Source organism: Stegodyphus dumicola, chromosome 12, assembly GCF_044657685.1.
Source record: "Stegodyphus dumicola isolate Sdum_Otavi_A_Nest chromosome 12, ASM4465768v1".
Lineage (NCBI taxonomy): Eukaryota > Metazoa > Arthropoda > Arachnida > Araneae > Eresidae > Stegodyphus > Stegodyphus dumicola.
In genome coordinates this window covers 106,082,014-106,097,059 of record NC_140779.1, presented here as the reverse complement: position 1 = coordinate 106,097,059, position 15,046 = coordinate 106,082,014, and the positions used below count along the sequence as shown (strand labels likewise).

The window sequence follows — 15,046 nt, the reverse complement described above, 5'->3', positions numbered from 1 at the left end:
TTCTTCTAAGTTCTTATGCTAACTTAAATTTTTGTACTTTTGCCAATATGATCATATTTTTTACTCTGTATCAACAGATGGTCGTACATATCTATTAAGCCTAACGAAGCATGCAGAATGTTGTTTATGTATTACGCGTCGTTTCGAACTTCTTCTGTGAGAGTTTTATTCTTCGTAAATAAATAATAAATCTCAAAATTAGCATTTCAGATCATATTATGGCGATGTTTGGTGGATGATGTGAGAAAAATGACATAGTTCTTCGATGTTTGTTCAGGTATTTCTTTAATTTAATTCATTTAAAAAATATCTGAAAATTTTCCTTCGCAGCTGCAGAAATTTTTATTTTCTGTATAGTGAAGATAAAAAACTGCTTATTTTCATTTCATTTCTAAAGCTGAGTATTTATTTTAAACAAGTAAAAGCAGTTTTCTATGACTAGTGTTAATGTAATTTTATGATTCTAATTTATTGACTTTTCTTAATCGACTAGTATTTTAAATTAAACTTTTGTGTTTAGAGGAATAAAATGACTAGCTCTTCACTATTATTTTTAGTATTTCGTGACTTTTAAATGCCTTGTGTTAAAAATTATCAATATATTTTGAGAAATCTTCAAGAAATTATAGTTCTAATGAATGCAAAATTTATTTGAAGATAAACTTAAAAGTCCTAAATTATTTTCCACTTACTTCTGAAACTTCAAATATTTTATCCTTTATATAGCTATAATATTAAATGAGTAGTCCAAATTGGGGGAAAACATAACCTTGACCTGTAGAGTAGAGTTATTGGTAAAACCTTCTTTTAAAATAATTTCACTCTAATTCCAGTAAGGATTTAAATAAAATGTTTTCTCACAATGTTTAAGTCCATGTTGTGTATATCCCAGTTCTTAGTGCACTAAAGGTAAACAATATTTCTTGGACATCTTCAGTAAAAAGAACATAAGTAAAACAGTTCCAAATATAGTCAGTTCATAATTAATATTGATGTGATAAAACCGCAGACGATTGCGGCACTTAAGTACCGCAAGAAGTGAATCGTAAAGACGAGTTCGCAAAGGCGTCGAGTGACCACGGTGTGCCGGCGGAAGCTACCGCGGCGAAATGCTCAACTCCACGCCGGACGCCAAACTATAGGGCCCCCGTGCGTAGGCCTCTGCAGCTTTCTTTAGCTGCTCACAGACCAGCTCTGTCTGACGCTCCTGCCAGCGCGCGCTGCTGCTGCCACCGTTGCAACTCGTCCAACCACCCTCTCGCAGAGGAGTGGTCAGGAGCAGACGACGCAGACCAAAGGTCAACCCACCGCCGCTTGATTGGCAACACCCCCCTTTCTGACTGTTTTGGGGCACCCCCTCTCTATCGCTATGTTCTAAGGAGCAACTTCTGCTCCCTCTCTTACGCAATGCATCGCGCTCTCTGTCTCTTCGTCCTCTTCCCTCGCCTCCCTCCGTTCGGGAAAGGGGGTGAAGGAGCGGGGGAAGTGAGGGAGCATGGGGCGTTCGCCAGTTCTTCCCCCCCTCTTCATCGGTCGCTTCTATTTTCTGACTTTGGGTTTTGCAGTGTAACAGTAACCTCCGACTCGTCGTCACGCCGTCTGGCTGGTCCTTAAAGAACTAAATTCTGTATTCTAGACAGATACTTCTCAATTCATTATGTTCCAGGAGTTTGAAACGTTGCCTAATTTCCATAAGCTAGCTGAAGGAGAATGTTTTTTCTACCTCACCGACTTCTTCTTTTTTACTTTAATAGAATAATGTTTGTTTATTTTATACATTTTTTAGCACGTAAATAAATAACGGTGAGTAGGAATGTAAATATGCGTAACTGTTATTTTAACATGTTGACTTTTTACTCCAGTATAATTCAGTAGTAGAGAGCAGTACTAGTTGCAGAATTAAACTGCTGACAGAAGAAAAATGCGTTTTACGTTCTAGATACGTACTCCTCAGTTCTTCGCGTTTTAAGTTGCAAGAACTAGAAGCTTTACCTTATTTCCATATGCTTACTAAAGATTTTTCTCTCTTTCTCTTTTCTTCCCTTTCTCTTTGCAAAAACAGTTTTCTTCTTTTCTTGAAAAATTTTGTTTTGCAACTAATTACTAAACACAATTTTTTTGTGGGCATTGGAAAAGTCCTCGGCAGCTCTGTTCACTAAGTTTATCTGATATGGATAACATTCCTTTATCAAAGCAGTTATTTCCTACATACTGTATTAAAGAAGAATGGATAAAAGTTAATTAATTTTCTTAACTTCTCCGTAAAAGAAATTTTGTGTTTCTTATCTAAGATAATCCTTTACTTTATTCGAGCAAAAATATTTACCTAGAAGTTTTGTTTGCACTAAAATTTTGTCTATTAAGTGCATACAACTAAATAAATAAAAATAAGCTAGAGACCAATGTAACTAGATATTGTGTAATTAAATAGCACAACATGTTATGAACCATGGTTTTAATTAGATTTTCATAAGGAATTAGGCAGAGTCCTTAGCCAATGCGTTTTCATTGCTTATATTCTAAGAGTGTAAAACAGGGAATATTGTTTAATTTCTATATACTAAACTGCAGTTTTCGAAATTAATTTTCTACTTTTCATCCTTATTTTTATTTATTTATTAAAAAGTGTTTATTATTTATTTTGTTTTTCAGTATACGATAAAATCGGGGCTATGATAAATAGATACTCTTACCTGTCGATGGGTCATAAGATCTCTAATTTTTCTTCAACATTATTTCTTAATGAAGTATTAGCTAATCCTTTCAAAATTCATTTTATTTGGACTTCTTTATAACATTTTATTATCATAATTTTTAAGGTTTTCAAAACTAATGATATATAGCAAAATATCAATTAAACTTTTTAACTTTTTATGAATGTTGTCTCTTATTTATCTCGGTTAAATTTTTAGTAATATATAGATTACAGGACACAATTTAATGTTGAAAAAAAAAATAAATAAATAAAATAAAAACAAAAAGCAAGGATTCTAAAATCGAGATTGAATTTTAGTTTTATTCAAGAGCAAAGATTTAGTTTCATTAACTGGCAATAGTAGTTGTTACTTTTATCTAAGAATTTTAATGTCTTATTTTTGAAAAAAATTAGTTTTTATTTAATGTTTAATTCCTTTTTTAAGTGCTAGACTATAAATTGAATTTTCCCGATTACATTTTTATGTATTTTTTTATTTCCCCCCATAAAGTATGGTAAAGTTATGGATAAGTTAATTTTCGATTTCTTTAATGTGAAAATGTTTAATAAGTAATTCAGTACACTGTTATTCGACGCATTTAATTGTCCCACGTATTATCATTTAAAAAGAAAAAAAATTGTTCTGAAACTACAGAATGATTAAATTTATGCTTTTTCAGGAAACTAACGTCGAAACGTTATTTAGCTCCTTTTTAAGATTTTTTAAAAATCTTTCTGCTATAATATCTGTGATAAATTAAAAATTTAATTTAGTTAAAATATTAATTTAACATTAGTTAGTAGAACTGGAGCTCAAGCAAAACGGAAAGTTTTGTCTGTCAAGGGAAATGTTTATTAAAAAACTCGAGGGCAAGCGATTCAGTGAAATAAATCAGCAGCTGAGTCTTAAGTCTTAAATAATTATCTTTTCTATATTAAATAAGTGCATCTATCTACAAATTTAAACTGTTTCAACGAGATCTGCACACCAAAAGCAGACTGAAGTTCTTTTAAAATTTTTTATTAAAAATTTAATTTTATAATTTATATATTTTTTAATTGTTACACTTTTAAATTAAAAAACATTATTTTAACGATAAGTTGTTCTACCCGATGAGTTATAATCTGAAATTTTCAGAGGGCTATTTTTTATTTATATTTTTAATACAGTGGACTTGTTTTACTTATTTTTATTGGAAATATTTTTTCACCTTAATTTAAAAAAAAAAAAAAAAAAAAAAAAAAAAAAAAACCTAATTACTGTGGAAGATATTACTAGCTGGATGTACATCATACTTTGTCCAGGTATATTGCAAAATTTTACATTCTTTAAGCATTTGAAGAACTATACAGCTTTGGTATTTATTGAAATTGATTTGACTGAATTTGATTGAAATTTAAAAATTGATTTGATTTATAATTTTTCTTTTAGGTTAGTAAAACGTCAATTTATTTGATACGTTTTCTGAGCTATGCTTAATAACTACTTGTTTTAACAACGGAGGAACTGAATATTCAAAACAAATAATTAATTCTCATTTGGAAATATTTTTTTTTATTTTTGCAAATTCAGAAAAAAAATATTTTGATCTATTCTGAATTTTTACATTTAATGACTTTATTTTCGGGAGTGCTTTTTTTTAAATTACAGTGCAGTTTTGAAAATTTTATAAAACCTTAAATTATAGAATTTTAATATGTTGTCTTCAGTTAAGAACAATTTCTATAAAGAAAGGTAGAGTAGATCAATTTTCTTTCCTGTATAGTTTTTCTATGCTTTTGAACGCAATTTAGCAATTTGTTTGTGCATTACTCAAGCATGTTATGTATGAAAATTAATAATATTTGCGCATGTTAAAGATAAATATGATATGATAGGCAGAAAACCATCAATGTTTTTTTAATCTGTTAAAACCTGAACCCTATAAACTTTAAATTACAGTCTAACACTTCAAAAGTTTTTAAAAGTGAAAAATTTCCAAAACATTAAAAATTATTGTTAAATTTAAAAAAAAAAAATTGCAATCATAGTCTTCGTACGTTCATTCCAAAGATATCTGAAGCAATTTTAAATTTCATAGTAATAAGAATTCTGCTAATTTAAGAATTAATTTCTCAGAAATTCAACATATAACACACAAACTCTTGCGTATAAAACCATTTGCTTAAAATAACAATGGCAGATTGTATGAAAATAAAAAATTTCTTACGCTTTAAGCTCCATCATAAATTAAAGACTTATCGTAAAGACTTATCATAGAAAAATGTGGTTAATAATAGGAGAAAATATGATAAAGGCTTAATTATTTAAGATACTTTGTATTTCTTCCAGGGATTATATGCGCATGAGTCTTGCAATAGATATTTCTCTCAAGTAGAATAGCAGAACCTCCCATTTTGTAGAGACTCCACATGCTGAAAACTAAACATTTCAAAGAGGTTTCGTTACATTGAATAAAAATACTTTTCTTAACACACGAATTAAAGAAATATTTCGAATATAAATTTGTGCATATGTTTCTTTATGATACATAAATTTCGCATGAGTGCACGCGGATTTATACACAGAACTCTCTGTTATCCACTGTTCGGTTTATTAGATTACGGAAAAGCACTCGAGGGCTATTGCACTCGAGGGCTGAAGGGAGGGATGCCTTCGTGGAGGACTTTCTAAGGGAACCTGGCTCGTATACACGTTACACATGGGGAAAACTACAAAAACGCCCATGCAGCCAGCCCGTTCGTCTGTTATTCACGATAATTAATGAATGGGTATATGCAGATAATCCAAGAATGTTGAGGATAGAAAATTATGATTAAATCACAGATACAGTAGAAAATTAACTCTTCGGAATTTTTAAGTGAATGACGAATGTCGTATTATTTTTAATTAAGATTTCATTAGAATTATAATCATTCAGCCTAAAGCTTGGTTACAGATTTCAGTGAAATTTTGTTGGTGATATAATTCACCATGTTCTTCGTAATTTGCTCAAAGATGTGAAGGGAAGACATCTTCTGGATGGGAAGTTAAAATGGAAAGTTTTAAATAAGTGCTAGGTCTGAAAGCTTCATTTGCTTTCAAAAGATCATCTTTTATATTTTTAATGGCCCACCAGCGGCCGAGCGATAAAGACGCTGAACACTGGTAGTTCGGTCCGAGCTTCGAATCCCCCGAACGGGCTGGCTGCATGGGCGTTTTCGTGGTTTTCCCAATGTGTAACGTGTATACGAGCCAGCCAGTTTCCCCTAGAAAGTCCTCCACGAAGGCATCCCTCCCTTTAGGCAGATAGCCCTCGAGGCTTTGCCATAATCACACACACACATATATATAATGTTATATTTTTAATAATTCTTTACCTTGTAAACATAACTGTCTCTTTCATAATTTTCTTTGACAGAATTCAGATGCTGATCAGATTTATGATGCAGAAATATTTCATAAGCTATGATCGAGCAAAAGTACTTTCCTGATTTTAAAGTCATCAGGGATGCTGGTAAGGGTTTCGCATCAGGCAATTCTGATATTTACAGGCAGTTAATTAATATTACTAAGTCGGGTTAATTATTATTACTAAGTCGGGTTTTGAAAAGGAACATAAAAAAAATCTGAAAGGTTTAAGTTTTTATATTTTTTGTGTTGCTTTTATTTATTAAATATCATGTTCTTCGAACTCAAACCATAAAATTTAATTAAGCAGCAATATAACAAAACAATTTTAAAAGAGCATATGTTTAGAATTTCCGATACACAATCTCGGGCGCTGGAGATAATTTTTTTTTCTTACAGTGTTGCCATTGCTCGCTTTGAAATCGTTGAGTTTGTTAATCGAAATTTTGTTAAAGTTTTACAAAATGTGAAATGGATAATAAAACAAATTCCAAATTCGAAAGTCGAGCTTTCAGATACCCACATTTGAGTAGAGGACTACTTCAAAATTTGATGTCTCTAGGTCTCTAGGTTCAAAATTTGATGTCTCTAGGACTAATTCAAAATTTTATGTCTCTAGGTACAATTGTTTTTTACAGTGTGAGAAACATGCATATATTCCTGCAGATTCTTTATTATTTAATTTCTTTAAATAAAATGCAGGGCTCTAATATTTGGTGACAACAATTAACGTCATTTATAATGAACCAAGCAAAATGACAAAACGAAATTTATAGTATTTCTGGGCAAATTGCCCCTTTTGGCGAAAAAGTGATAAGCTAGGAATTTTTAACATTACGTTAGTTCATGATGATTTTGAATTTTTATTGCAGGTATCTTTTCAACTAAATAAATAGTTATAGATTTCAATACCATGAATATCTTTTTGATACCGTTATGTTGTTCAAAACTTTCAATTAAGTGCACACAGCATCCAAAAGCAAGTAAAGTACGTTTTGATTTCGTGCTTTCCTCAAAGATTTGTAGGGAATAAATCTTCTTGGTGGGAAGTTAAAATGGAAAAAAAAAAGATCTTCCGTACCAAGAATAGTATCATCCTTGCATTTAATTGCAGATATCGGTTAATATTTTGAATGTTCTGTCAATTTAAGTAACTACTCAAAAATTAAAGGATTCACAATACTTCTCTTTATGGATTATTTAAGTAGGGCTAAATTTTGATTTTTCACTTTTTTGTTTTGTTTGCATTATCTTAAATTTATAAATCAAATTTCTGAATTTCATTTATAAATTTTAGATAACTTCAAATATTTCTTTAGTGATACCACTGATCATGACTTTCATAAGGTATTTTCTCCCTCCTTTCTGCATGCCTTTGTGGTGTAACGGCAGCACACTCGACGCGTATTTGAAAGCCCCAAGTTCGAGTCCCTGAGAGGGCATTGCTCATTTTTCATGTTTCTTGCTTCAAATCTCCTAATAAATTTACAGTTTGTTTGATTTTAGCACATGAGTAATTTAATTAGAAGAAAATCTATAGAACCTTTCCAAATCAAATTAAATTCTCTGTTTTTTAAATTTAATTAATTTTTTAAAATTTAATTCTGTTTTTTAAATTTAATTAAAATTTTTTAATTAAATTCTCTGTGTAATTATTCATTATTAATACTCTATTCCCCAGGATTAAGAAGAATGTTGAGCAATCAAGCCTATTGAATTGCATATCGAGAAATTCCTACTTTGTTCCCCGACTGAAATTTTAAATCTCAGTTATGTAATAAGCTTTGCATATTGCAAATTTTAACTTTTGCATATTGCGTAAGAAACATTAGTACTTGCAAGTAGGAAGTGAACTAAGAATAGCAAATAAAATACTGTTCAGCTTTCAAATTGAAAACTAAAAGGATTGTCGGAACTTAACGCTATTTTTACAATACATTATATATCCAAATTCATTACTTAACACATTTTAGGCTTAGCTACTACATAAGCTAATGTTTTTTCGTTTCAAAATTTTCATTGCTCTAATGTTGCAGATTTTAAGAGCTAACTCCTATTTTTTATTTTTTGGGTCAGATTTTCATTTATTTTTTCATACGTTGAATTATTTCTGTTTTACATGTTTTTGCACTCCTGTCCACCCAAATTGTAAATTATTACTTATGCTTGATGTAATATGTAATCAATGCTTGGTTTATGCAACTGTTTTTTTAACCCGGACTGTATGTTTTCAAAATTTGCATATAGTTTTGTTTTTCAAATTTTGGAAAAAAATCGTATATGGTTTTTTTTTCCAAGTATTGAATTATTATTTTCGCAAGTTTGTTTTTGGTCTCGATATACTCAGAACAATTTTTTTTAATCTGTCTATGTCTCAATTTTTTTAAAATTTCTTTATGTTCTGCAATTTTTTGCATTGCCTACGTCGGCCTATAGGGACTAGACTGATGAAGATTCAGTTTGCGCTTATTGTTTTCTAAGATTATTTTTAAATTTCAAATCTTAATTTGCGTCTTTTCTGGTTCAAAAACATTCTGCTTAATTTATTAGCCCCTTTCGTTGTATCAACCCACTCATGACGATCCAGCGAAATATGTTATTTTCATATTTCATTTTTTTTATTTTGGCATATTTTGTTTCCTTATTTCTTGCTGCATACCCCTTTATATGTTTTTTTTTTTTTTTTTTTTTTTTTTTTTTTTGCATGTGATTTATTTTGAATTAAATATGTGATGAATTTTAAGCATATTTTTAATTTTGTTTTGCATTTTCTCTCTCTCTCTCTCTATATATATATATATCACGCTGATTTAGAGTGAGATCTTTTTCACACACATTAATGTCGTTGTTGTTTATATCTCTAATCTCGGTATTAAGCCACCTACACAAGTTTTATGAATAAACATTACATTTGTTGATTGGGTATATCAGGGAAAGAACTTGTCCTGAACTTGTTTTACTAGTAAAACAAATTCATTTAACATTCATATATTTTAACTCTTACTTACATTAGTAAGTGACAGTTTAAATATTAAATACTTACATTAGTAATTTATATAACATTAGTACGTTTATATATTTATAGTTACTTACATTAAATTAACAGTTACATCAGTAAGTTCGTATATTTATAGTTATTTACATTATATTAACAGTTACTTACATCAGTAAGTTCATATATTTGAAATCTTACTTACAACAGTTAAAAACAGGTGTATATTTACACCATGTTCTTCGACACATTTTTGTACAAAAAACATGGCAGTAATTCTTACATGCAAAGTTTATTACGAAAATTTAAAAAATTCGCATTTGAATTTAAAAATATCAACAGTTCTTTCAATACGTGGTTTCACATTCAAACTAATAATACTTTGAAAGAAATTTAATTTACTCAGGAGTAAATTGAGTTTTGTATGTAATGGTAATATGGTAAAAAAAATATACGTGCTATGATTGGAGAATTAAGACTTCTCATACTCTGATGAAACATATTTTTGCATTCTGTATGTTTTGGTACATTTACACTTATATATTGCCTTCGTTTTATTATTTTATGACAATAAAACTAATTAGAAATAATACAATAATAACGAATTTTAAACATCTGTATGTTTCCAAGATAAAAATGAATACAGGAGTTCTCAACCAGGAGGGAATTCGCCCTGGGGAAGGGAAGTTTTATAGTTTCAGGGAGGATGCGATTAGCCTTTTATTTAGCTGTTAAGCATTTAGTTTTGATTTATGAATATAAAAAACTACTTTTATACAAATTATGGTATTTATCAACATTTCCTAAACTTTTTGTTGTTTAATTTATAAAACACGTTAAAAATCATTTAAATCTAGGTAAAGCTATATATTTATTTTCGGAATTTTGAAAGGAATGGGAAATAATCTTTTAGCTGTGAAGGAAAAAAGAATCTGATAACCATTGGTATAGTAATACTTAAAGTGTTCTTTTTAAGAGCAAAATATTTTAACTAATTTCATTCATTTGAAAAGGGGTATAATAAAGTAAACAGTAAACTTCTCTTTTTATTATTAAAAGAATCAGAAAAAAATATTTCGACTTATTATGCATATCATCTTCTCCAAAAATAAATAAGGCAAGGAACATTTTTGTTTCTTTACTACTAAAATTGCTTTTACTATGCATTTACACTCACGCTAGATGGCCTCGTTAGCAGCACCACATAAAGTATAGCAACAAGCGATGACGTTAGCAGCAGGATACAGCGTTGTAAGTGCTATGGATTTTTGGACGTAGCCAACCTACAACTCTTCTGACATGTACTTTTAATTAGATTATATTTGGTAGAAGTAGTTTAAATTTTTTAAAGTTATTTTTTCGGTGCCATTTAATTTAGCGGCCAGTAAACAGTATGCATTGCTAAATTTAGTTTGGTAAAGAATGCAGATAGAATCCTTATGCTGATGATGTGCAGTTATAATTCACTGTAAATAAACATTCCAGGGAGAACTGGAGCATGTACCAGGAAGAAAAGTAGGCTAAGGAATTAACTGGACAAGAGGATGGAAATGGAGTCTGTACTGCTTCCTTCCGCAGACTCGTGGAAACTTCCATCCAACTTGGAGCTTCCTCGAAACAAAGCAGGAAGGGCATCTATTAATCCTGCTGAGTTCCGTTTAGTCCGAAGATTCATTTGAAAACATACTTCTCCCAGAAATCAGGAACGTAGGAAGCCAAGTGTCCATCATTTCTGTGAAAGTACTCAGCCAGAAATTTTTACTCACAATGCAAGAAGCCCAAATATATGTTTTTATGAAATGTTACCAATTGTAAATGATATTTCTCAGAAAAAATGTATATTTTTTCTCTTTTCAGGAGGATATATGAATTATTATCGAATTTCAGTAAAAAAACTACTGGAGCAATTTAGTGAAGCTGTGAAAGGCTGGAGAATATTTTTATAATTTATTATAGCAATTTATAATTTTCTGTTTTAGGCAAGTAATATATTTTCAGTTTTTCAGATGTTAAACTCAGCTTGCTTACAGAGTTGTAATAAAATCCAGCCAATAATAAAAATATAATGCTTTTGCAACATAGTAATAATAATAAATGTGGTTGTTTCAATAAATAATAAACTCTTTTTAAAAATAAACTGGAAAACGAAGTAACGTTGCGTAAGTCGTAACCCCTAAGAAAAAAAAATCTTATGTGTACACCACATGACTTCCTTGTACGGAATATTAAATTATGCGCATTTTTTCCTGCCTTTCATTTAAACTTATTTCCTCAAATCTCATTAGTTCAATTAATTCAGTTCTCACTTCGCGACAAGGCAAAAATACATAAAACTCAAAATATCTATATTAAAAATTGAAAGATATAAGTTTGCTTTTGGTCTCACTCGGCAAAAAGACACCGAAGGCGTAGAAACTGACTTTATTTGTTGTTGACTCTATGCTGAGTCAATATCATATTATCAATCATATCAATCATCAATCATATAATCAAGCAGAAATACATTATGAAATTAGGGTTGTGCAAATGGAGAACTTATTACATACTATCTAGAGATAAAATCAACAAATTTCTACAAAAGCAAATACAATAATACTCACTAAACACTAAATAAATACAGCCGTTCATATACGCTAAGTGAAAATAGATAAATATATGAAAAATAATTATTAATGAGTTAGTAATATTAATGTGTAAAGATGACTATTATATAAATCTGTTTCAAACCACTTTTATAGATAGTAAGATAACAAAAACAAAAATAAAGGGAGAGGAAATAAGGTAGATACTACTCCCGCCTCCTTAGCGTACCTTCATGGTGTAGTGGTCAGCACACACGGCGAGTATTCAAGAGGCCCGTGGTTCGAGTGCCGGTGAGGGCATTGCTCGTTTTTCATCCCTTCTGTTTTCAAAAATACCTAATGTCTCTACACCCCTTCTAAAACTATCTCTATAATTTTCCATAATGCTTTTTCTGAAAAGCATTTTCGTAGTTTAAAATCTTAATGATAGTCATTTTTTATGTACGAATATTTCCAGCCCTTAAAACTCTTGTCTTTCCTCAAATTAGGCGGCCGAAATATTTCTGCTTTATTGCGTGTCTAAACCAGCACAGAACTCGTAAATTTTGTGGTGTAATTGAAAAGCAGGTTCGGCTAGGATCGGCAGGTCCGTATTTTCGAACTACGGAGAGGGCATTGAGAATGTTACATGTTTCCTGATCTGAAGTAAAATCCCTAAAGGTATTAGCTTAAATGTAAAGCTAAAAGCTTTAAATTTATTTTTAACAATTTATGAATTAATCTTGACAATACATTTGTTTTAAAGCCTATACTAATCAAATTTGTAGACACATTTGGTTTTATTGGGAGCCAGAAAAGCTATCTGAATGTGTTACCAGTTATACTATAGATATAGAACAAGTTTTGTAAATAAAAAGTAAATTATTTTATCGTGTGTTTCTGAGTGCTTTCCATCTTAATATTATGAAAATTTATCACTGAATCCATGGTAATATAATTTTGAAACATCTTCATAAAAAATGGACGAATGCGAAATGTGTTGTTTATAAAAGTCGTTAATTCATTAACTCAATCCAAAAAAATATGTAGAAATTACAAGGGACAGCAGTTCATTTGCATTTACAATAACTATTGAAACTTACTAAAAGAGCAGCATTGTAATATATTCTTAATTATTAATCTTAACTGATGTATGATGTCACATGGTGCCTATAACTGAGTTTGATAGATCATTTGATGTAACGTTTTTGAAATGTTAATATTATCTTTTCACTCGACAAGTAACCTCATCCAGAAAGTAATCTCGTCTCAGAAAGTAATCTTGTCCATGCATGCACTGACGGTTCAGTTGGCGAAACTATCCAAAAAGGCGAAGCTGGCATACATTTAGTACTACCGAATAGCATAGCCGTGAACCATTAAAGTGGCACACCATTTTCGCCTGAAATTTCAGCAGCGAGAAAAGAGTAATAAACAAAACCTTACATGAATATTATTTACTTGAGAATCTGAAAAAGCAAATGGTTTGGCTGTCTACTGTTATAAGGTATTTTCTCCCTCCTATTTACATGTCTTAGTGGTGTAACGTTAGCGCACTCGGAGTATTCGAGAGGTCCAGGTTCGAATCCCGGCGAGGGCATTGCTCATTTTTCATGTCTCCTGCTTCAAAATAGCCTAATGACTCTATATCACTCCAGAGCTGCCTTAGAGACAATATATAACGGTCAATCAACATTTGTCGAAGATATTCAGAATTAAATTGACAATCTAAATAAGATCTGAATTCTACAGTTAATGTCTGCTTACTTAGCAATAGAGAGGCTCACAAAAGAGGCAAGAAATCTCAACGATGGTAATAAAAATCAAATTACTTTTAACGATGCAAATGCTATCGCAGAGTATAGACTTAGAGGAAATGCGATCAAAACAGACTACTAGATTTGTGAAATTAATGCTAATCGAGACATCTCCAAACCTATAACTCGACTCAAAATCCAGCATTTTCGGGGTATGAAACAGAAAGAGATGGTACAAGATCCTACCACCCTGCAATAACTGTGATCAAATGGCGTTAAATCCTGGCCATATTTTCGACTGTTCCGCAAATATAAGATCCTTGGTTCTTTATGGGAGAATATCTTTTTTGATCCTGTGCAGCTCTAGTCTGGGAACATCACAAAGATAGCTGGCTGCGTCTACGCATGGTACTTTGTGATCAATTTTGGGTCCGATGGACACGACACCCACCGCCACACAATACGATCTTCAGTTTGGGGTAAATTATCACTTTTTTCAATGCTTATATACTTTTCTATTAAACGAACTTAAAGTACATGTCGCAAAATTATTTAGAGTAAAATACTTTCTAAAAATGAGCACAGCAACTTAATTCATTTATTCGGTTGTTATTTTTTCCCAATGACGGGCACTACAGGTGTTGGCCATTACTAAGGCCGGAAGTGGTGGCACTTCATTATGTAAGCATCTAATGGATGCGGCATCGTTGCCTTCTATGAAAAGACGAACAATTTACATCCATGCCAGCTCCGGGGTTGGAACCGGGACCTTTCGGTACGGCAGGTCAGAGTCACTAACCACTCTTGCGTCTGGGCGGCATTTATTCGGTTATTCCAAGGTATTAATGAATTATTTGTAAAAACAAAGTCTTTGCAGTTCTTTTCTGTTTGAGTTTCAAGATTGAAAATTAAAATATTTTCTATGTATAATATATTTTGTTTTTGAGTGCATAACTTAAACTGAAGATATTTTCTATTCGTTATATTTTAAACATTTCTTAGTGTTGCACAGTTGTGATAACATATTTTTCAAGAGCAGGCTAAGGGTTAAATGTTACCTTCATAATCTGAGTTTTCTCCCCCTCCCCAGTATATTGCCATCAATTCATATACATGTTATTTAAAAGATTCAGTCAGCTGATATCTCGTTTTTCTATTCCGTGTAGGAAAACTGCACATTCACTATACGCAGAAAAATAGTAGCATTTACAAGCTTTCCATACATAAGCAGAATTTAAAGTTTAGATCCGCTAAACCTTTATTTATGTTATTTCAAACGTTTGTGTGTTTTCTTCCACTGTTTATGCTCGGAAATAACGCAATTGTCTACAGTTAACTGTTTCTTTCAAATCATCCCATAAATCTCCATATCTCTTTCCAATCCTTTCTTTCCACTCTCTATCAATATGTTTCCTGTTTTTCTCGATAGCTTTTTTCGATTCCAGACTCGCCCAGACAAATTTCCCAGAAGTGGAATTATTGTTATTTTCGATTTAATTATTATTTCGATTATTATTTAGTCGTATTCGAAATCATCTGATTTCTGATGTTAAACACTGGTATCAAATTTGTGTTAAAAGAACAGAGTCTCACAAAACGGAATGTTGTGGGTATCAGTCATTTTTCTTGTTTTGAAAAGCTGTCTTTCAT

The 15,046-nt window shown here is 31.1% G+C and overlaps 1 long non-coding RNA gene across 1 annotated transcript; it reads left to right on the top strand.

Moving 5' to 3' along the window:
• Nucleotides 1-139: 139 nt before the first annotated feature.
• Nucleotides 140-12,529, top strand: LOC146993721 (uncharacterized). The gene is made up of 2 exons (XR_015038251.1): nucleotides 140-277; nucleotides 10,564-12,529. It is a non-coding gene; the product is annotated as an uncharacterized LOC146993721 (long non-coding RNA).
• Nucleotides 12,530-15,046: the final 2,517 nt, after the last annotated feature.